At 36.7% G+C, this 25,556-nt stretch overlaps 1 non-coding gene across 1 annotated transcript; it reads left to right on the top strand.

The window, feature by feature from the left end:
- Positions 1 to 24,138: 24,138 nt before the first annotated feature.
- On the top strand, positions 24,139 to 24,246 carry LOC139903572 (small nucleolar RNA R71). The gene has a single exon (XR_011778383.1). It is a non-coding gene; the product is annotated as a small nucleolar RNA R71 (small nucleolar RNA).
- Positions 24,247 to 25,556: the final 1,310 nt, after the last annotated feature.

Below are 25,556 nucleotides of genomic sequence, written 5' to 3'. Positions count from 1 at the left end.
TATTGTCTATTTCAGTCATGTGAGGATTACGTCATTAATACAATGTGTTTGGATTGTTTAATATGATGACGTGAAATGGTTCGAGCAGTTTGGTTGGCTGCTCAGACCATCGACCGATGGTAGAGACCATCGGTCGAGGGACTATCACCATCGGCCGAAGGTCCCAGACCACCGGCCGATGGTCACTGTGATTATATATAAATACGGGTTTTGGGTTTCATTCTTAGGTTACACACCCCACACCCTCTAGCCGTTGTTTATTGCTGTGATCCTTGTCCCAGACCAAACCCCAACCGAATACAATCATCTAGGCGTCGTTTGTATCAACATATTGTTGGTTAGATCGATCCCGAAGGTGTAACTCGTATTCGATTCACCCTAGTTATTGTTTTCCGCCTTTAATCTAGGTTCTACGTTTGATCTAAGATCCAATTAGCACTTACAAAGTGGTATCAGAGCTGAACATTGCTGATCCGAATGTTTTTGAATCGAATTCATTGTTTTTATTTTAGGGTTTTTGGTCTAAACGGGTTTTTTATTCGAAAGTTGAGATTTTTACGTTTAAATCTTGTGTTTTTGGGTCTATTATTGTTCAAGGGTGTTTTTCTAAAGTTTCTATCGGTTTAGTTTAAGTCTAGAACGTCAAAATCGATCAAAATTGAAGTTTTTGTCGAAAACCCTAGCTTTTTCTGCCCAGAATTCGTAAGAACAACCCTCGGCCGACTGTCTTAGACCATCGACCATTCGTCCTGACCCTCGACCGTAAGTCATACATAATCGACCGATCGTCTAGCAGTGAAATGGAGGACAGTCTTTCATAACTTAGATCCGTTTGTCTTAACCATCGGCCGTTCGTCTCTTGACCTTCGACCGATCGTCTTCAACCATCGGCCGATCGTCTCTTCCATCGATCGAAGGACTAAAGTTATAGATTCTGTTACAAAGTCTACACCTTCGACCGATCGTCACAGACCTCCGACCGATCGTCACAGACCTCCGACCGATTGTCTTGTCCATCGGCCGATCCTCTTTGGAGACAGAATCTTTTAATTGCACTTAAGTAATCTTAATCAATCTTAATCAGTCAAAATGTCTGACACTAATGAACAAATGACAAATGAATACAGCGCGTTAGTAATTGCACCTGGACTACAAAAACTGTTACTTAATGAAAGTGAATCTGGATCAGCGAATAAAGTACCTAGACTTGACAACCTTAAGAATTTCTTGGGCTGGAAAGTTAGGTTTGTTATTTACTTAAACAGTGTCGACTCTAGACTTTGGGAATGTATTGAGAATCCGTATGTATGGCCATGTGGAGCAGATGGTGAACCCAAATAAACTTCACAGTTTAGTCCCACAGAGCGTGAAGAGTACAATCTTGAGTGTAGATGTTATGCTCAGCTAACCCAAGCATTGTCTAAGGAGATTTTTCAGCAATTTAAGAACCGATACAAAACATCTTATACTATCTGGTTGGCTCTTCAATCAGCAACAGAGGGTACAGCTACTTATCGTGCGACTAAGGGTAATGTTTTGAAGGATGAATGGAGGGTGTTTGCAGCTCTTCCATCAGAATCTCTAGGACAGACTTTGGAAAGATATCGATTATTGGTTGCAGAGATGGCAGATTATGGGATTGAGGTGCCTGATGAAAAGGCAGTAAGGGTGTTGAAAGATGGTCTTCCAGAAAAGTGGGATCATGAGATTGAAAAGATTCAGAACAGGTACAGCTCATCAGGTCGTCCGTTGACACTAACAGCTTTTACGTCGAAGTTGATGGAGAAGGACATTCAAGATGAAGTAAAGAGAAAGAGACTTGGTTCTGTAGCAGCTGCTGCATCATCTTTATCTTCGTCTTCTGGTACTCATGCTCCACTACAGACAGTATACATATCAGCCAATGCTTCACAAATGTCTGCACCATCATCTCAGTCAGGCTACTTTAATGCTAAATTACAAGCTCAAAATTCTACAATTAAGATGATTGAGGATTCTCCGATTCAACAGACTCAGACTCAGACTCAAACTCCTGTGTTTCAAACTGAGAATATAAAGAAGAGATCTCGTGAATCTATTCAGAAAGATATGGCATTGGCAGCTATTGTTGTTAACTCATACAACGATATGATTGGTGGACAAGTGCTTAATAGTCATCTTGAAAATGAAGACTATGATCAGATTGATGAGGACGAGTTTGAGAGAATGGATATACTCTACTGTATGGGTAGCATTGTGAGACGCACTAGAAAGTACTTGAAGAGAACAGGACAAAGATCGTTGAGTTTGAATCGAGATTCGAAATTTGGTTTTGATATGTCAAAGGTTAGGTGCTACAATTGTGATGAATATGGTCATTTTAAGAAGACTTGCACGAGACCACCCAAGCATGGTTTTCATGATCCTTTTCACCAGACAACCATCTCAGTTACACCTAAACATGTAATTGTAGAGAAAGAATCTTCGAGTTCTGTTCAATCCAAGGCTTTGACTACAACATATGCGGATGAAGTATGTGACTGGTCCATCTCGGTAGATACGCAAAAAGCTAATGATGTGTTTGTAGGTAAAAGCGAAGCAGAAATTGAAGAGGAAAGAATTGTTTGGAAAAATGCAGGTTGTACGGGTAAGGATAATCCGAATTGCACATGCTATGTGTGCAAATGTGATGCTAGGTTGAAGAGAGCAGAAGAGCTGATGAAATTTTACTTCAGGAAGAGGATTAAGGATAGGTTGTATGATAAGTTTCGCAAAGCTCAGGACTTATCAGATCTTGAGTTTACTACTGACTCATCTGATGATGAAGAAGGGATGAGTTGTCATGTTGGTACTTGGTTCAGAAAGGAGCTGGAACATTTGCTCAACTTTGATCTTAAGAGTGATGATGAGAAGATTGTTACTGTTCAGAGTCCAGTTTGTGGAGATCAAGGTGAGAGTAAAGGAGGTTATGAGGCTGATTACTCGGATAGTACAAGCTCAGAGTCAGAGTCAGAATCAGATGCAGATTCTCAGGTTGGAAGAAATGACTATGCATTCATGGCTAACACGCCCGGAAATGATAAGGTATGTATTGACTCAGTTTCTAATTGTTCTAAATGCATTGGTTATGAACAGAAAATTGAGAGGCTTGAATGTGTTATCACAAAGCTTAATGAGATATCTGTTACATGTGAGACTTGTCCTAAGCTTAGAATTAACCTTAAGAATTTAAGTTTGGAGAATCAGACTAATAAAAAGAACTATGATGATGATGCGCTTTTCTACCTTAATAAACAGAAAGACTATGTTGATGTGATTAAGTCTTTAAAAAATCAGGTGGGTCACTTAAAATCAACGGTTATAGATGATGGAAAAGTGATTACTATGTATTTGGGACAGATAGAGACTCTTAAGGCGGAAAGGGATTCATTTAAGTTGAAATACGAGTCTAAAAAGGCTAGGATCGATAATTGGCAGAGGATGTCTTATGTGAAACAGACTTTGAATCCTCCTAAACAGCAAGGTTTAGGTTATAACCAGGTTGCCCCGCCACATTTAGGTGAGTATATTAACAAACCAGTTGAGAAAAGTAAGGGTCCTGTTGTAGAACTAGAATATGGTAAGCCTAAAGAAACACCTGTTGAGAGTTCTGTTAAGATAGTTGAGTCGAAGAAGCCTATAGATGTTGTCTATGAAACAGAGTCAGATACTGATATTGACACTGAGAAAGACAGCAAACCTTTTGAGCTTGTCACTAAACCAGTTACCATTCTGAAAAATCCTGTTAATGCTGGTAAGATGACTGAGAGTCAAAAGGCTCAGTCTAAGAAAACTGTGACTCCCAAATAGAATAAGAAGAAGAACACTCAGGGAGTGTCACCTAAGTTTGTCAGTAAGGGAAGGATAGATGAATCAGGTCCTAAGGTAGAACAATCACCAACAGGTGCAAGTTCCAAATCTGGGAGTGTGTCCAAGTATGTTCCGCCTGATCGTCGACAGACTATTAAGCAACAAGTCTCGTCATCCCCTACGACTAGACAACATACTGAACCACCTAGGAGACAGTTTTCACCAATTAGACGCAAATTGTTTAATTCTCATGATTTTGATAATGTTAACTGCTTCAATTGTGGGAGGTTGGGACACAGGGCTATGAATTGTAGACCCATTTGACAGACACCAAGAAGAAAGGTTGATCTTAGTCCAAATCGTTCCTTTAATAGGAGATCACCTTCACCAATGTTTAATTCTTTTTCTGTGCAAACAAATGATAAAAAGGTTTTTCAAACTAATGATTATTATAGAAAACCATTACCGAATAACACAGTTTGGAAACCTAAATCAGAAGTTAAGAGTGTTCAAAATCCTGAAAATCCTTCTGGATATAAAGGACAATGGGTGGAATTGCCAGTTGTTGGTGTTGATGGGAAACCCACTGCCATTAGGGCATCGGTGGCCCTTTCTAACTAATCCTCTTACTTTAATGTGCAGGTCGCCTACAATCCACGCTGCAGTACTTGGATTGTTGATAGTGGGGCGTCCAGGCACATGACAGGGAACTTGTCTTTGCTGTCTAATGTGAAAACAGTGGATGGAGGACCAGTTTCTTTTGCAGGTAGTGAAGGAGGATTTATTACTGATCAGGGTGTTATTACTAATGAGAATGTCAGCTTTGATAAAGTTAATTATGTAGAGCAGATGTCGAACAATCTACTTTCAATTTCACAAGTTGCTGACAAAAAGTATTCCATTGCTTTTGATGATAAGTTTTGTTATATATTGAGAAAAGAGTTTGAAATTCCGGAAGACATGATTCTGATGACGACTCCAAGATGCAAGGATCTCTATATCCTTGATATGCGTAAGGCTCATGTTAAAGCAGCTATAGGCCATCAGGCATTTGTTTCTAAGGCTACTGAACAGGAATCGATTATCTGGCATAAGCATATGGGTCATCTGAGCCTAAGGAAGATGAATAATCTAGTCCACAATGAATTGGTTGAGGGTGTGAATGTTAAGAGTTTTCATATTCTTGAAGGTTGTCTTCCGTGTAAGCAAGGGAAACAGACTAAGAAGTCACATACTGCCAAGAAGCATCATTCAGTTAATATTCCTTTGGAATTGCTGCACATGGACCTCTTTGGTCCAGTTAACTGTAAAACTCTCACCGGAGAGTCTTACTACTTGGTGGTTACAGATGAATATTCCCGTTTCTCTTGGGTTGTGATGTTGAAACACAAGTCAGATACTTTCGATCATATTAAAGTTTTGATTCTGAAGCTCGAAAGTTTGTATAAGTTGAAGGTTAGAAAGATTCGTACTGATAATGGTACAGAATTTAAGAACAATCAGATGCTGCTGTTCTGTAATGAGAAGGGGATACAACAACAGTTCAGTCCTGCTTATACACCTCAATCAAACGGTGTTGCTGAAAGAAAGAACAGGACTCTAATTGAAACCGTAAGAACAATGCTAGCAGATTCATGTCTTCCAATTGTTTTCTGAGGTGAAGCCGTGAGTACTGCATGCTACGTGATGAACAGAGTTCTAGTGGTGAAGAGACATGGTAAAACATGTTATGAACTGTTACACAAGAGAAAGCCAAATATTAAACATTTTGAACCCTTTGGTGCACCTTGTACTATTCTGGTACGAGACGCTGGAGGAAAATTTAATTCAAAGGTGATCTCTGGTATCTTCTTGGGATATGGGAATCCGAACAAACGGGTGTATAATACTGAGTCCAAGTGTGTGGAAGAACGTTATGAGATTGATATTCAACGCAATGCTCCACCTCGTGTCAGTAAAGGATTCGCATGGCAGTTTGAATATGATAAGTTATTTGATTCCTTCAATCTTCCACCAGACGCTATAGATGAAGAAGTTCTGACTCAGATATTGTTTGATTCTCAAAACACTTCTGAAAATATTATCACTACTTCAGTGCAGGTTCAGAATCCGGTTTCTAGCTTGCAACCAAGTCCGCAGAGTGTTAGAGGTGATTTTGATTCAAATGAGGACGGGGTAGTATATACAGATGAAGATGGTGAGCTTGAAGATGACAAGGCAGTTAGTCGAACGCAACTGACTAAGGAACATCTTAATCCTCTATATAATCATCCACCAACTGTAACAGTGATTGAACTGCCAACTGAAGCAGGAGGTGTACGTAGATCCAATCGTGTGATTCTGCCACCTAAACGACTTGATGATTATTATGTGGATTTAAGAGGCATTCCTCACATTAGTATTCCTCTAGGGAAGTCTAATGCAGCCTCTACATCTGAAGTTCCGACTACATCAGAGGTTCTCGTGACTAGTGTAAGTTCAACAGTAGCGGAAGATGTTCATACAGAGAGTACGAATGTGGTAACAGCTTTTTATTCAGCGTTGAATAAGACAGGAAGAATATTTGTGCATGCTCACTCATGTTATGTGTGTTAAATTGAACCTAAAGATGCTTATGAGGCATTGAAGTTTGACGAGTGGGTTAGTGCAATGCAAGAGGAGCTGTTACAATTCGAACACTTAAAGGTTTGGAAGCTAGTCAATCCACCGCATGGTTGTGTACCCTATGGTCTTCGATGGGGTTTGAAAAATAAGAAGGATGAACAGGGTATTGTTATCAGAAACAAAGCTAGACTGGTGGTAAAGGGATATCAACAGATCCCTGAAATTGACTATGATAAGGTTTTTGCCCCGGTTGCAAGACTGGAAGCAATCAGGATTTTCTTGGATTTTGCATCCTTCGTGGGTTTTAAAGTTGTTCAGATGGATGTTAAAAGTGCATTTTTGTACGGCGAGATCAATGAAAGAGTGTTTGTTGAACAACCACCTAGTTTCGAAGACCCGCATTTCTCAGAAAAGGTTTATCGACTTGAAAAGGCACTTTATGGTCTTCACCAAGCTCCCAGAGCATGGTATGCTACATTTTCAAACTACATTATTGAAAACGGTTTCAGGAGAGGTGTCATTGATCAGACACTTTTCATCAAGAAGAAGGGACAACATCTTATGTTAGTGCAGGTTTATGTTGATGATATTATCTTCGGGTCAACAGATCGGGGAATGGTTGATGAGTTTGAGAAAGTCATGCAACATAAGTTCAAGATGAGTTCGATGGGAACGATAAAGTTTTTCCTAGGTCTACAAGTAGCTCAGACGGATAAAGGTATCTTTTTGCATCAAACCAAGTATGTTGCTGATATTCTGAAGAGGTTTCAAATGGAAGCAGAAAGACCCGCTAAGACTCCGTTGTCTGTCAATCATGGGATATCTCTTGATTGTGAGGGTGCTTCAGTGGACCAAACGTTATACAGGGCAATCATTGGTTCTCTAATGTATCTTACCGCTTCTCGACCAGATATCATGTTTACGGTTTGTCTGTGTGCTCGTTATCAGGAAAATCCTAATGTTCATCATATGTTAGTGGTTAAGAAGATTCTGAGGTATTTGAAAGATACACCGAGCTTAGGGTTATGGTATCCGTGTGAGGATGGTTTTGATCTCACAGCGTATAGTGATTCGGACTATGGAGGATGTAAGAAAGATTTTAAGTCAACATCAGGAGGTTGTCAGTTTCTGGGAAGCAAACTAGTTACATGGCAGTGTAAGAAGCAGACAGCGGTAGCTCAGTCCACGTGTGAAGCAGAATACATTTCCGCGGCCAGCTGTACATCTCAGGTCATCTGGATTCAACAGCAACTACGTGACTACGGTTTGCAAATTTCTAACACTCCTATTTATGTTGATAATACTGCTGCCATAGCTGTCACTAAAAATCACGTAAATCATTCTAAAACGAAACACATAGGGATTAAATACCATTTCATTAGAGATTGCTATGAGAAAAAGCTGATAGATGTAGTGCAGATAGACACAACAGCCTAAAGGGCTGATCTCTTCACAAAAGCTTTTGATAAACCGCGCTTTGATTTTCTGTTAAAGGAAATAGGTATTAAATTATTTACTGACGTGGTTCCTGAAACTGAGGTTCCTGACACAGAGGAATCTAACGAAGAGACTGAGTTGTGAAGGATTTGCAACTGCCTGTATTATATGTGTAGCTTTGCATGGTAATTTGTAGATCATCTGCATGTTTACTTTCTATTTGCATGATAGATTAGTTTTTGATGATGTTTCTGCATGTTTGCTTATGTTTTTAGATATTTTTATGTTTTTGTACAGAGAAAATCAAAAGGACATAAAAATCAGAAAAACCAGAAAACCAAATAAAAAATTGAAAAATAGAAAACCCATAAAAATTAAAAAAACCTGAAAATGAGTTGCGTATTCTTTATTGTGGGAAGTGATTGCAACACTGAACTGACATGTAAGTTGTGAAAACAAGTAATACAGAATGACTGATAATGTGTTAGTGGACTTTATTGGCCTAATTCTAGATGGAGATGATCACATTAACAAAGCGTAAATATCATGATAAGGAAATCATGGAAAGGTTTACAGCGGTTGAGGGTAGTCACCTACTTATCACTGAATATGTACTGAGAAATGGTTGTTCAGAAACTCAACAGACGGTTGAGGTCTCCCCTACTACGATTTATACTCGGTAGCAAAAGGATAATTTTGTGAGTCCCCAAGGTGAGCATACTTTGTCTGGAGTGCATACTTGTTTCTATTTACCTTTAATGCTTGGACTGAAAGTCTACATCATATATGTCGGGTATCCAAAGGGGGTGTTCTCTCTTTGAAGGGTTGAGAAGTGCAATCTTGTATCACAGACAAAGAATGATTTGAATACGCAACATCATCGGGTTCTAGCTTTCAACATCAGAAATTTGGCTTTCCGTGAAGTTTCTACTAAAGTCAAAGACAGTGGTGCATCATCATCTTGTATAGTTGTATTTATTTATTTTGTTTATTTATGGAGAAAAGGCAAAAAAAAAAAAAAAAAAAAAAATTATGGATCAAGAATTGAACAAAGTTTCAGCGATTCCTATGTTATCTAAGTCTAAGACAACGGATAATGAACGATTTCGTTATCTACATCCGAGGGGGAGAAATTAAATCATTCAGATATAGAGAACTTAAATCATTCAGTTCAACTCACATTTGGTGATCTTTACTTCTTTTGTATGTGGTATGGGATTGTGCCTATTGACCTGGATAGAGGGAATATCTTCTGGAGGATATCTTAGCATTCCATCACTCAAATATATCTATCACTTCCATCCATCAAACATCATACATCATACGATTTCCGTTTAAGTATGGGGTTTATAGCGGCCGGTATGCGTCTTTTCAAAGTATGCAATAAATTTGAGATTCACAAGGTTATCTGAAACGAAAGGTGTAAGTTTAAGGTAGAAGCTCATGGCTGACAGGGTTGCTAGAAACATCATGAGATGGTTCTGTTCAATCAAATTGAAAGTACATTGATGTGATAAGAGGACAGCGTCAACATGTTGTACTCAATTGTTCTACCTGAAACATCGTGCGATCTCAAATGAGGACTGACTTCGTGATCAAAGTCTAACATTGAAAAGTGTTAAGGTAATTAATATAACATGATCATCGAAGTCTGGGGGTGAAAGTTGATAAATGTTTACTGATATATTTGAAAGTTGTTCTGTATATGCTTTATCAAAGAAGTTAATGAATGAACTGTGAAAAAACATGTCAATGTAGTTCAGTTCTGATCCCCGAATCAAAAGATTTAATCAATTTAATATGTCAACTCACAAAAAGATGTATTATACTTTTTGAAGTGTGATTCATGATAAGCAGTTTTATCTGTTCCTATGTTTAATGAATCTGATGTTAGAAGTTGATTTATTGCAGATCTAAAAGGTTAACTGTTGCTGTCATAATATTTGATAATCATAACACACTGGATCTTGTACAGTAACTTGCTTTGTGTATTTGCATGTGCAAGCATATATGAAATTGTTTGCATTCATAAGATTAGTTGCATGAACATTTCTGTTTATGGTTTAAGCCAAACAACCCAGTTCTTGGAAAGGTTTACTGTGAAAGGATCCTATGTTTTTCGTTAAATTTGATTAAAGTGTTTGGAGCTTAAAGGAACAAAGCGTGTTTGACTTATACTGTGGAGATCAGTCCCAGGGGGAGTGAATGTGAAAAAGAAGGTAAGTTTTAAATGTGGAAAGTGTTAAGTCTTAAAATTTTCCTAAACCTAGACCACCGGCCGACTGAAATTACCCTCAGCCGAAGGACTAAGACGCTCGACCGAGTATCTAGACCATCAGGCCGAAGGATTAGACCATCGTCCGATGGTCACTGACAGGGTATAAAAGGACCCAGAGTCAAACGGGTCAGTCACTTTGTGCAAATTCGAGCGATTTTACCCTAGATTTTCAAGTTAAGAGGAAAAGAGTTTTTGTCCGTGTGTTTTGTGCATCTTCTCTTTGTGATTCCAGCGCCATAAACAAGGTACTCTAACTCGTATTCATTTGATTTTAATCGTTAATTTTGTGTTCTAAGTTTGAACTTTGAATCGAGTGATTTTCGTTAGTTATCTGTTGAAATTGTTGATGTGTATGTGTTAATCGGCCTATTTAGTATCAACTATGACTAGAAATCGCACCAGAAACAACAGATTGAATGAATTGATTGATTGAATGAAACAGATATGATGAACTACCTCCGGCCGTTGGTCTCTGACCATCGACCGATGGTGTCTTACACTCGGTCGGATGACCCTTCACTCGGCTGTAGGTCCCATCTTGATCAGTTTGTAGATGTGCTTTAGACCAACTGCCGTAGGTCTAGACCATCGGACCGATGGTCCAGTCCATCGACCGATGGTCCCTTAATTGAGCCGATGGTGGATTTTTATGTTATATTTGAATGAATTCTTTTGGTCTCTGGTAATTTCTGTTATGCCTATCTAATGCTAGTGCTTGTAGTCTATATTAGGATGTCAGGTAGATCCTTTGTTGGGCAATGGATGTTTAACATCGACCGTAGGAGAATTCTAGCTAGTGGACGACCCATCTTAGTGGAACAAAAGGTCATTGCTACTCGACAGACCTATAGTCTTTGGGAACAAATTGGATGTCAAGCATTCTTAGATATTGGGGATTACTTTTGTCCTGATTTGTTGTGGGAATTTTATACCAATGTTGCCTTAGAAGATGGTAAGAAGAAGTTTGTGCACTCAGGCCTATTTGACCATCAGTTTAAGTGGACTATGGAGGAATTTTCAAACCTATTGAATGTCCCACACACTGGGGTTAAAATTTTGTATCCTAGCAAAGATATTCGAAAGATTCCCAACAGATTCAGACTATCTGACATAGTTGCAAGGATATGCAAGCCAGGGAAAGTAGTTAATGCTGGTAGGGTTGAAATTAGTGATGACGAGGTGTCACAACAACATGAGATACACTTGAGAATCATCAAAAGGAATGTGACCTTTAGGAAAGAAGGAGATAATTTGTTGTCTGGTACTGAAGCTATGCTTTTGTATTGCCTGCTGATGTTGCGAAACGTAACCTTTATTTATGAACGAATTTGAGTTGTTTTGTTACACGAATTGATTTATTGTATATGTGGTATTTTATTGAATTCAGGTTGATTTCACACATATATAGGCAACTAGTCCTATTCATGTAGTTTAGTTTGTTGGTAAATCCGATTCGTTCCACAGGGAGATGGAGTGTTTAATGGTTTTTAATAGTCTTTGATGTCAAACTTAATTAAAGGGGGTTTTGGATTAGGAATTTATAGTATAACAGTAAAAGAAAATAACTTAAAAGAATTTACTAAATAAAATAAAATTACAATATTACAAGAATTAACTTAAAAAGATACTAAATGAAATTATACTAATTATGATGCGACAATTATATTACTAGATGGTAATTAGTAAAATAGTAATTTTTAATAAAACTATATATTTATAATTTTGTTTTGAGTAATTATAATATAAATTTATTTAAATTAACTAAATGATATGTTTTAATTATATTAAAATAAATTGTTAAGAATAGTAATTTAACTAATTATAAACTAATTACAAACTATAAACTTTTAATTAACACTAATTAGTAGGATTAAAACAATTATTAAGGATTTTATAATAACTAATACAAATTATATATTAATTACTTAATTATAATAATAAAATAACTAAAACCCTAATTTTACCCTAACTGGTACTGTAGCCGGGTTTTAGACCTACGCGTTTCGCGTATTTATACGCGTATCGCGTATATATTTAAACTTACGCGTATTGTGTAATTAAAATCGTACAGTAATATGTTTACACTTACGCGTTTCGTGTAGATAGTACACGATTCGCGTATGTTATATACGATGTGACAAAACAGTCTGATACAGATTCGAGTGTTTTTATGTATTTTTTTTATTTAAAATAATAATTCGTAAATAATAATAATAATAATTTTACAATAAATATAAATGATATAAATGGGAGTATTTACTTAAATGTGTCACCTCTAGGTCTATGGATTGCTTTGAGTTTAAGCCCTATTAAAATGTTTTTGTAATAAACTTTACATTTTTCTTTAGAATAAATATAAGGTTACGACTAACTAAATCAAATCTAATTTTCATCGGATTTTATTTAGAAAGCTACTATTCCCCAAGTATTTAAATTGAGACCTAGCCTAGTTTTGACTTTCGCCAATACCCAAATCATAACGGTTTCCCTTTTTACAATTTCACTGTCACATAATTATTGATATTACCCAAACCACCGAAGTTTATTTCTAAATTGGTGTTAATAATTTATCCATAAATTCGTCTAGATCATTTTAATGTTGAAGCTTAATTTATGTAAATAAAAACAACTTTCATTATTTAAATTTAATAAATTAAGTGGCAAGGGTTAAATACCTAATTACACAATAATGGTTCTTTTAACTAGGCTCAATATTAAAAATACTAAAGTTACATTTTAACTTTTACAAATGATAACAATCCATTTTACTAGGGGCTCTACATTTAAGTAAATACTGTGAAAATTTAGCTACTCATGTTACTAGGATGAACATAAAAATATAAATATGCAAACATAATAACAACGATAATTTTAACAAGATATACTTACTAAAAATTCTTCACTTTCATTAACTTCAAACGGTAGAAAATTACAAATAACAACACCCTTCACGCGAACAATACACCCTTAATATTTAAAACTACCTAAATATTGAACCTTGAAACTAATTATACAGAGTACTTGAAAACAAAATAACAGTAACTAAATTAATTTGTATGTGTATAGTAATGTTGTATGATATGTCCCTTCTTTGCTTTCAACATGTACTCCGTATTTATCATTGAGAAATAGTAGTAGGTAGAGTTTAATTGAATCCTTGTTGTATCTCAATTGATCAAAAGAATTGTTTTAAAACACAAAAAGCAGCCGCCCCTTATCTGATTCATGATTATCTTCGGCCTAATATTACGCGTTTCGTGTAGAGGTCACACGATTCGCATAAGGCTAAATTACTACGCGTTTCGTGTAGATCTACACGATTCGCGTAAGAGATAATGGCAGTTTTCTTTATTTTTCTTTTTCGTTTGTTCTATGTTGACCTCGTATCGACGTGTAACATTTTGGATGACTTGTTGTAACCTTTTTCTTTAGTTTTCTTTGTTCTTGAATTCGGATGAACGTTTCCTCGATATATTTGATTTAAACTCATCGTTTATCGTCTTTTCTTCCAACTTCACTTCTATGTTTACTTTAATCGTTTTTCTCGTGAAATGCGCATTGAATGTCTTTGTAGATGGTAAAAACCTATGAAATATAAGTGATATTGCGTTGAATAATATGTATGTTTAGAGAAATATCAAAATACCCCACACTTGAACGTTGCTTGTCCTCAAGCAATTACATCTTTGAACAGAATCGGAACATTACATATTTTTCCTTATTGAACATTAAGATCACACAACACACACTACACGAAATGAAACACACGCTATATGGAATAGTTTGGAAACACAATTTTTATTGAATCACACGCACACCACACGAAATGAAATTCTAACAACAGAAACGAACATGAAACTCGTGATTAGGGTTTAAAAATTTGGATCCTTAGGGAAAATTGGACCTTGTGAAAACGTTTTATGATTTTATAAAATGTCATGCTAGTTTTTACACTAGACACGTTTTCCGATTTTAACCTCAAATTCCGGTTGAGGGTAACTGAAAACCGAAGTCTCAGTCGGCAATTAGCAAGCTATTCGCCCCCATGATTGTAGTATCATGGAACTTGAAGCCGAATGTCCAAAAAAATAGTTTTACACAAATATAATTCATAAAATAGCATAAGTTTTAGAACAAAATTATACCGTGTCCAAATATCATCGGTGAACCATGAGTTTGCACACCTCAATTTGTTATGGCATATGTATGTTGACCGCGGTCAAACATAGATGCAGTTGATCTTTACGGAGATCATCCATCTGGGGATTAGATTCATTAGTCTTAAAAGCTAATTTGCATTGTGCCCCCCCATTGTACGAAACATATCCTTCTCATGGTTAGGATAAGTCTGACCACCAAAAACCCTGTTTGATGCTGAGGTTAGGTGGATTTCCAGCCGATCTTAGGGATGACTTTTCAAGATTTTTCGTCAACCTACAGCTGTTCTGGACTACATCTTCTAACATAAGTTAGCAAGTGTGTCAATTTGGAAGACTTTACTTCCTTACGGGATGGACTTGATTCATCTTCTATTACTCGTAATAGTGGAATATTCAGGTTTATACGTTCCAAAGCAATGATATCTGCAATAACTTCATAGAAACATGTGATATATGGTTCTCAACATAAGGTTTTATAAATTCTTGTTATAATTGGTTTTCTTTTATAGGTTTTAAACAAATAAACTTATGCGTTTTTAATGTATTGAGACGATAATTTCGGTTTTTGACACCTATGCTTTAATCGCTCATAGTTACCTTAAAAATTCATTTGATATATTTGTTTAAAAATTTTATAAATCTTGATAAAAATCACCAAATTATAAGTTCTCGAGAATTTATATATTCCCACCCCACACTTAAGATTATGTAATGCCCTCATTACATAAAATCAGATAATAATGTATAAATTTGAGAGGACAAAAAGTGTGAAGTATTTGGAACTTCCTTTGTTAACAGATTTGGATTTTCAAATTGTTTTACCTATGATTATATCCAATGTTTGTATCACAATGTAATTCGATGTTTCGTTTCGTCTAATTGCGTTTTCTTCTGTACCTGTCAAAACCATGTTAAAAACATACAAAACATGGGGTTGTACTTCAATCGTACAAAACAATTTTTACCCCACACTACTTTCTTGCTAATATATAATAAAACATAAGAAACATAAAAAGTATATCAATACACACCATACAATTATGTTATTACAAACCAAAATAAAAATGTTTTAAAGAATGGAACTAGTTAAATGGATTCCAAAATGGGCCTCCCTGTTCGCCCTCTTCCTGTTGCTGTCGCTGCCGTTGTTCGTTTAGGCGTTGTTCCTCGTAGAAACGCCTATATGCATCCTGACTCGCGGCTATGGCGGCGTTGTGGTCATATGGTGGAGGTATAGGGTCATCGGGTGATTGCCATGGGGGATATGATGGAAAGGCTGAGGGTGCGTAAGCTTGCGGGTTAGACGTGTATAGATATGCCTGTTGGTGCGCCCACTCTAATTGATTTCCCATACCCCTCTGATCATATCAGATGTTGGACAGCATATTATATTGATCTAGCTGGGTATGCCTAATGTCCCCTAATTGCCGAGATAAAGCAGTGTATTGATCTTCTGATCTCGCTCCCCAGTTTTGATATGAATTACGTACATCTAAACTCAATGCGTTAAACGAGTTTTGGAGCATATCGAAATCAGAAGTACCTGTATGAGACGAGCTAGCCTGATCTATCTCTCTGCGTCTCCTCCTAGCTTCCCTCGCGGGTTCATCATCCTCCTCCATAGGTGCGTGAGCAGCAACTTCCTGTTGCCTTAAACTACGTACCCCACCCCTCACATGTATAGCCTTAGCTGTCTTATACACCTCCAATCCTAAAGTACGAACCTGTTGATCTATCGGCTGGATTGGAGGATCTAATTCGTTCGGGTCGAGACCGAACCAGGCTGCCAAACACGTGACATAGTGTCCTCCCGACATGTCACTGGATCCTCGAGCACCCTTACCTATATGGGCCAAAAAGTAGGCCACTCCATAGGGTATACTAATAAATGTATCCCTATCTCTGATTGCATCCAAATACCAAAGGTCAACATAATTAATCTTATCTGTATTAAGGAATGCCCTTTGGTTAATTGTGTTTGCTATAAATTTATGAATTATTCGATAGCGAACATCAGTGATCTTAAGGTATGATTCTTGGCCTGCTACATATGTATTCTTTTGGGAAAAAGAACGCCAGACGCTCAAAGAATCATAATCTCCTGTATATTTAGCTCCTGTAAAAATATATTCCCAAAAACCTGGAGCATTTATCTGATTACCGTCGTAAATTCCTAAAGCCAAAGTCATGTCACCTAGGGACATTTCTCTATCTACCCCACCCAGTCGAAATTGTAGAAATCTAGTATCTTCGATATTTTCCGGGTTTACATTCATCCTAACGGTAGAATAAAATTCTAAAGACAATTCTCTATATACAGGAGAATTCAACCTAAACAATCTCTCAAAGTCATTATAATACGTGATTTCCCCAAATTCATTCGTGAAACTTTGGGTTAAAATTTCCCTTATCCGTGTATCTAGGTTGACTGGGTCTCCTAGGGGATCCCAATCAACAACGTAAACTGGAGAGATGGTTCGATTTACCAGAATGAGTAAATCCTTAACTTTTTGCACCCTTTGATGTAATTCGTTAGGAAATTGCAGGATCGGGTGTAGGTTCAAGAGTTGTTGTTCCATTTCGGGGGTAACTTGATCTTGTGCTTGTTGTTGGTTAAATGCCCTCATTCTAAATGGTCCCTGCATAACATTTTAAAACAAGAAAATCATCCCAATAGGATGTGTTAATGTTAGCAAAGAGTCTAAATTCAACCTACAAACTTGTTTTCAACACCACATGAATCAATTTATTTCAACAACTTTGGAAGTTTTAGTTCTATGATTCAAAACAAAACAGAAACAAACCAAAAATCATAAATCAAAAATCAAGTTTCATATGCAAAGTTTAATTCACAAGTGAAAACACGCAATTTATCTAAGTGTATCTAATTTAATTCAATTACATTGCGTGTATTTCAGCTTCTAAATAATCCTTAATAGCATTAAAGTTCATACTTGATACATGAAAATGGCAAAAACTATCAAATTTTAGACTAAAATTAAAAATCACAAAATCAAACAATCAAAATTATGTTAAAGAGTTCTAACTACTAACAAAACAGTTAAAAACATCTAATTACAACCAAAATAACACACCTCAGTAGCAATTTCTCAATTATCCCCAATTTGTATAAACCCTAATTTTTCAATAACCAATTAAACATCAATTTTTCATGTTAATCGGGTTTAATATCATACTAACAACAATAATATAGCAATAATCAAGCAAAAATCAACAAGAACATGTATATACTTCGGATTAAAGATATAAAGAAATATAATGAAAAATTGGAAGAACACTAGGTAAAATGGGTTTAGGACCCTTACCAATCTAGGCATGTTGAAAGATTGAAGAATTGGAGAAGATTGGAAGTGTTAATTTAAGTTTTTGGGTGTGATTTTCGGGTTTTTGTGTTAGGTTTTTGTCACAGCAGCAGAAATAAAAAAAATGGGAGTGTGAAAACTGTCTGCTGCTCGATCTGATATGTCAAGCTATTTTTTTGACCTTACGCATTTCGTGTAGGTCTACACGATTCGCGTATGCTTTGAATTCCACGCGTTTTGTGTAGGTCTACACGATTCGCGTATGCTTTGTCTGTAATTTCTTTTTTTTTAACTTATAAACAATTGATTTTAAAATATCTTTTATAGATTTATATTTGTAACGGAAATTCGGTTGTTACACCTGATCTTAATCCGTTTATAAATTTTTAATTTCAATTTATAAAATTCAATCCATTAAAAGTTAAAGTTTTTAATGTTTTTCGAAAACAAATTTAAAATAAAATAAAAACACTCTATTTTTTTTTTTTTGTTAAAAATATTAACATTTTTAATTTTTAGAACAAGTACATGAAAAATAAAAATTACACAAATTAAAATACACTCTATTTTTTGTATACCCCTAAATCAACTAATTTTCAAACTTAAAACTTTGTTTCCAATATACTGTAGACTTTTAGAATTTAACAAAAAATTTTGTGCAATTTGAAGAATGAAAATTCAGTTGTGACACCTAAACATTTTCATTTTCAAAGAAACAAGTTAAACTCAAGGCGTTTCACCTTCAATTTAGTAGAAAGGATTTTTTTTTTATTTATTTTGTTTTCGTGGTTTACTATTTAACAGATATCTTATGAATCCAACAAGAAATTTCGTGCAATTTGAAAAACGATAATTCAGTTGTAACACTTAACATTTATCATTTTCAATGAAAACATATTGAACTCAAGGTTCATCACTTTTAAATGGTAGACCGTTTTAATAGAACATACAACAAACAAAAACAAACCAAACACAACAAAACATTACACACAAAAATGCACAAACACACAATTGGCGAGAAAAAGATTTAAAGAGTGAAGCCTCGTTGGCTCGCCTCGTAGTGGAGTCGCATTATTTCGCTCCCCATTGCTTCGTAGGCGTAACCTCGCTGGTTTAAGAGGTTTTCTTCTGCACATTTTAAAGGCCCTTCTCGGCATAAGGTTACGTACTCGTAATTAGAGTCCGTTTGGTTCTTTGGGCAATCTCCGGAGTGAGTCGGTTTTCCACATTTCACACATTTACCCAAATGACGTGCTCGATGCCTTTTAGCTGATTTAGATTTTCCTCTTGCATAGTTTGTCTCATTTAGTTTCTGTTTTTCTTCTTTCCTCGCCTTATCGCATCTTTTCTTAATATCTAACACCACATCCCTCGGTAAAATCTTATCGCACTTTAAAATGAAATGGTTGTAGATATACTGACTGCGCATCTTGAAATTACACAATAAAAACAAAAAGAAATTAAAAAGGTAGAATGGAGGGAGAAGACTAGTTCTTTAGGGTCTACTAGGGAAAGACCAATCTAACCCCACTCTTAAAGATAAGAATAAAAATCGAGAATGGAGTTTAAAACCTTAGAGTTACCCTGAATTTATTTGTCCTTAGGGTAGAAGGTGGTTTCGTCTCTTTCCGTAGTATTGATTTCTTCAAAGTATAACTTGAGTCTGTGTCCGTTCACTTTGAAAGTTCCACCGTCTTTACCATACAACTCTGCATATCCAGATGGAAAAACCTGTTTTATTATATATGGCCCAGTCCATCGGGATCTAAGTTTACCAGGTGAAAACTTGAAACGTGATTGGAATACCAATACTTTATCCCCTTGTTCAAATTCTTTCTTTTTTAATCGTGCATCGTGCCATACTTTAGTTTTTTCTTTATATGTTTTAGAATTTTCGTAGGCTTGTAATCTTAATTCATCTAGTTCGTTAAGTTGTAATAACCTATTTTCTCCGGCTTGTACAAGGTCAGTATTACATTCTCTCATAGCCCAGTATGCCTTGTGTTCAACTTCAACAGGTAGATGACACGCTTTACCGTATACAAGTCTAAATGGCGTGGTACCTATTGGTGTTTTATACGCAGTCCTAAAAGCCCACAACGCGTCATCTAACTTGCGTTGCCAGATTTTAGGGTTGTTATTAACCGTCTTCTCAAGTATGCGTTTTAAGGCACGATTCGTGTTCTCCACTTGACCACTTGTTTGCGGGTGGTACGGAGTAGAGAAACGATGAGTTACGCCATACTTCTTCAACACCTTTTCAAGAAGGTTGTTGGTAAAATGTGTTCCTCGGTCGGATATGAGTGCTTTTGGGATTCCAAAGCGTGAGAAGAGATTTTTCAAGAAGTTTACCACCACCCTAGCATCATTTGTAGGCAAAGCTTTTGCTTCAGCCCACTTGGATACATAGTCAACGGCTACTAGTATGTACTTGCACTTATGTGAACTTGGAAAGGGTCCCATGAAATCGATTCCCCAAATGTCAAAGATTTCACAAACTTGGATGCCGGTTTGAGGCATCTCATCCTTTTTCGTGATGTTACCCGTTCGTTGGCATGCGTTACAAGTCCGAACGAAATCATGGGCATCTTTAAAGATCATGGGCCAATAAAAGCCCGATTCAAGGATTTTTCTTGCAGTGTGGTTTGGTCCGAAATGACCGCCGGTTGGCCCTTGATGGCAATGCTCAAGAATTTGTTGAGCTTCTTGTCCGTACATACAACGGCGAATTATTTGATCCGCACCAACACGAAATAGGTCTGGGTATTCCCAGAAATATGACTTCAAATCTGCAAAGAATTTCTTCTTTTGCTGATAAGTAAGTCCTTTTTGTAGAATGTCTGAAGCAAGATAGTTTGCAAAATGGGCAAACCATGGGATTTCAGATTCTTTTTCAACCCTCATTAGAGATTCGTCAGGAAATGTATCTTTGATGATTGTATCATCAAGTTTATCTAATTCGGGGTTTTCAAGTCGGGATAAATGATCGGCAGCTAGATTCTCGGCTCCTTTCTTATCACGTATCTCAATGTCAAATTCTTGAAGTAAAAGAACCCAACGTATGAGATGATGTTTTGCATCTAGTTTCGAGAATAAATACCTAAGTGCCGAATGGTCCGTGTAAACAATGGTCTTGGACAACACCAAATATGACCGAAATTTATCAAATGCATAAACAACCGCTAGGAGTTCTTTTTCCGTGGTGGTATAATTAATTTGGGCTCCCGTTAGAGTTTTACTTGCATAATAAATCGGAAGAAAATGATTATCGGGACGTTGTCCTAAAACAGCACCTAAAGCATAGTCGCTTGCGTCACACATTAGCTCAAATGGCATACTCCAATCCGGAGATACCATAATTGGAGCTTGTGTGAGTTTTGACTTTAGAATCAAGAATGCATTCTCGCAATTAGAATCGAAGTCAAATGGAGCATCCTTTTCAAGAAGTTTGGTCAATGGGCGGGCGATTTTAGAAAAATCTTTGATAAATCGCCTATAGAATCCTGCGTGACCAAGAAAGCTTCTAATTGCTTTAACATTTGATGGTTTAGGTAGCTTAGAGATAACTTCAATTTTAGCTTTATCTACCTCTATTCCCGCACGAGATATTTTGTGACCAAGTACAATGCCCTCCTTCACCATGAAGTGGCATTTTTCCCAATTTAGGACCAAGTTTGCTTTCTCACATCGGATAAGCATACGTTCTAGATTGAAAAGACACGATTCAAAGGAGTCTCCAAACATGGAAAAGTCATCCATGAAGACTTCCATACAATCCTCTACCATATCATCAAAGATTGCCATCATGCACCTTTGAAAGGTTCCGGGTGCATTGCATAAACCAAACGGCATGCGGCGATAGGCAAAGGTACCGAAAGGACAAGTGAATGTGGTCTTTTCTTGGTCGTTGGGATCAATTGGAATTTAGAAGTAACCGGAGAAACCGTCTAGAAAGCAATAATATTCTTTTCCCGCTAATCGTTCAAGCATTTGATCAATAAAAGGTAACGGGAAATGATCCTTTCTAGTGGCGTCATTTAGACGTCTGTAATCAATACAGACTCTCCAGCTGGTAACTGTTCTAGTTGGGACGAGTTCGTCCTTTTCATTTAATATAACGGTTGTACCCCCCTTTTTGGGTACTACTTGTACTGGACTAACCCATGGACTATCGGAGATGGGGTAGATTAACCCGGCGTCAAGAAGCTTGACGACCTCCTTTTTAACAACCTCTTTCATGTTGGGATTTAGCCTGCGTTGTCTTTGTACTACGGGTTTGTAGTCATTCTCAAGGAGAATTTTATGTGTACAATAAGACGGGTTTATTCCCGGAATGTCGGTTGTTTTCCAGGCTATAGCCTTTTTATGGGTTTTTAATACAGAAATTAGCTTATCCTTCTCATTATCTGAAAGATGTGAAGCAATAATTACTGGTAATTGAGATGTACCTTCGAGATAAGCATACTCCAAGTGTTTGGGTAGCTCTTTAAGCTCTAGTATGGGTGGTTCTTCTAAGGAATTTTTTATACGAAATCTATCTTCATTTTTGATTTCCTCAAACGATTCCTCTTCCTTGGGAATTTCTTCTATTATGGTCTCGTCATCCGTGACCACCTTCATCAACTCATCAAAATCTTTATCAATATTGAAGTATTCATTCTCACTTACCGGGGCTAACCCCGGGATATCAATTTCAAGTAGCTCCTTTAATTCATTCTCGACACAAAGATCTATAACATCAATTTGAAAACAAGAGTCATTGGTAGAAGTGGGTCTTTTCATGGCTTTGTCAATGTGACAAATTATTCTCTCGTTTCCCACACCTAGACTCAATTGTTCTTTTTGGACATTAATGATAGCATCTGCAGTGTTTAGGAAAGGACGTCCTAAAATGATAGGAACTTTTGTGTCCTCTTGCATTTCTAGAATAACAAAGTCGACGGGAAAGATAAGTGAGCCAACTTTTACAAGTATATCCTCGGCTATACCTATGGGAGTATCAAATGATTGGTTTGCTAATCGAATACCCATTCGGGTTGGTTTTAAGTCTCCTAAGTCAAGTTTTAAATATAACGAGTAAGGCATTAAGTTAACACTTGCACCTAGGTCGGCTAGTGCATCGTACACCACCGAATCACCCATCATACATGGTATGATAAAACTACCAGGGTCTCCTAATTTTGGAGGTACATTTTGTTTCTTTAAGATGGCCGAACATTCCTCATGGAGGAATGTGGCAGAAACGTCGTGGTATTTACCCTTCGAGGATATGAGATCCTTTAAAAACTTCCCGTAATTGGGCATATCCCTAAGAACCTCCGCGAGTGGCATGTTAATGCTAATTTGCTTAATCATGTCCGCAAATTTCTCATACCGCCTTGCGAGTCTGTCTTTCTTTAATGCTTTTGGGTATGGAATGGGTTTCTTATGCACCTTTACTGTTGGTTCTTCATTTTTCTTTGGTATGACCTCAGGTGGATCATCTTTCTCTTGTTCTTTGTCAACTTGCTCATTTTCATCAACCGGTATTTGTAAAACAGAAGGACATAAAGGAACTTCTGGGGACTTAAGAGTCTCCGGTTTAGTAGTTAAACCACTTCTAGTAGTTATAGCATTTACATGCTCGTTCCTTGTTTGGGGGTTGTTGGGATTCACTTGAGTATTTGAGGGGAGAGTACCTGGTGGTCTCTCTGATAGTAACTGTGATATCCTTCCAACATCCCTTTCTAAGTTTTGTATTGTGGCTTGTTGATTTCGGATTTGCTGAGTTTGGAGCTCTGCATTTTGCTCGTGCTTAACCATAAAATCTCTTAAGAGATCTTCTAAACTAGATTTCCTCTCAGGTTGAGGTTGCATAATTGCTAATGGTTGTGGTTGATTGTGTTGGAAATTATTTTGATAATTTCGTTGAGGTTGATTTCGGTTATTATAACCTGGTGGCGGATTTCTTTGATTTTGATTTGGGAAATTCCGGTTATTTTGGTAACCTGGATTTCCTCCTTGATAGTTATTATTATTATTATTTGATCCTGAAGGTCCTCCTACTTGATACCTGTTTATAGGAGGATATTTTCGGTTGTTTGCTTCTATAGCTGGAAAATCACTGAAGTTCATTTCACCTTTTCGTAAGTAACCTAAGAAATTTGCTTGCTCTTCCATTGTACTTTGATCACAATCTCTAGTAAGATGGGGACCTTGGCATAGTTCACATCCTACTCTGATAGCATGCATTTCCTTGGTTACTTTCTCGATTTGCCTTGCTTGATTTGCTATTTAAACTTTTAAAGAAGAAATTTCATCATTGCTTTCAATACTAGCAACATTTGATGATCTAGAGAATTCTATTTCTTGATGCCAATTATGGGAATGGGAAGCTAAATCAGCAATGATTGTGTGAGCCTCTTCAGGTGTTTTCTTCATGATCGAACCTCCGGCTACAACATCTATATCTTTTCTAGTTGTCACATTGACTCCTTCATAGAATATTTGGACCTTTTGGAATGTATTCAACCCGTGTTGAGGACATACCCTAAGCATTTTGTTGAATCGGTTCCAAGCTTCATAAAGAGTTTCATTAGGCTTTTGCATAAAGTGATTTATATCACTTTGCAATTTTGCTGCTTTTGAAGCAGGAAAGAATTCTGATAAAAACTTATCCATCATATCATTCCAGTTTTCAATATAACCTTCTGGTAATGAGTCTAGCCAATCTCTTGCATCATCTTTTAAGGACCATGGAAAGATTTTTAAACATGCAACTTCATCGGTGACATCTTTGATTTTGAAAAGCTTGCAAATGCTTACAAACTTACGAAGATGCTCGTTAGCATCCTCATTTAGGACTCCACCGAATTGACATGTATTAGTCACCATGTGTAAAAATTGACCTTTTATTTCAAAGCCATCACTCATCGTGGGTTGGATGATTGCATGGCCTTGACCTTTTCTTGTGGCCTTCATTAATGCTTCCATCGTTTGATTTGTATCAGCCATTTCTTCTTCTTCTTTAATAATCGGCTCTATGATTGGTTGAATTATTGGTTCAGAGTCGGATTCTAAGGAAAGTGACTCTAAATTTTTAGCAAGAGATTCTACTTCTTGAGCTCTTAAGCGTTCGTGGAATTTTCTTTCGGGTTCAGGATGTGAAGGAGTTAATTCAGCGTTGGAGGAACGTAAGTTCATACATTAATTTCTATTATGAGATCACTTCACTAAAGGTTTATCTAGGGTTACCTATTTGTTTCTCTTTTTTAGTGTTTTTCGGTGTTTTAAAATTACTAGTACTTCCTATTTCTTTTTGTTGTTTTTGTCCTTTATTAATTCTTTGAGGTTCCGGATTAAGTTTAACGAGTTTAGGATTGAACGGATCATACAATTTGGGAAATTGTACAAAGAATTAAAGGATTTATTCAAAAACTTTGAACTTTCTTGGAAATGAATTTCCTCGAGAGTATCGAATAACATAAAAACAATGATAAAAACCTTTAAACAAACAGATTATCCTTCTGATTTTGCCCACGTTTCGAATAGCCAAAAGATGCAGCAGAGGGGCAGGATCCTTCTATTGACCAATAAAATTGGTGATCCAACAACCCGGTCCACGTACAAATCCAACTACTACTACGAATCAGAAAAATTATCTATTTATTTAACTGCCAACTCCCCGGCAGCGGCGCCAAAAAGTTGATGTTGCGAAACGTAACCTTTATTTATGAACGGATTTGAGTTATTTTGTTACACGAATTGATTTATTGTATATGTGGTATTTTATTGAATTCAGGTTGATTTCACACATATATAGGCAACTAGTCCTATTCATGTAGTTTAGTTTGTTGGTAAATCCGATTCGTTCCACAGGGAGATGGAGTGTTTAATGGTTTTTAATAGTCTTTGATGTCAAACTTAATTAAAGGGGGTTTTGGATTA

Source organism: Rutidosis leptorrhynchoides, chromosome 3 (assembly GCF_046630445.1).
Source record: "Rutidosis leptorrhynchoides isolate AG116_Rl617_1_P2 chromosome 3, CSIRO_AGI_Rlap_v1, whole genome shotgun sequence".
In the NCBI taxonomy this organism is placed as follows: Eukaryota; Viridiplantae; Streptophyta; class Magnoliopsida; order Asterales; family Asteraceae; genus Rutidosis; species Rutidosis leptorrhynchoides.
Note: the sequence above shows the minus strand (reverse complement) of the source record. Positions and strands in the feature narration are given on the sequence as shown.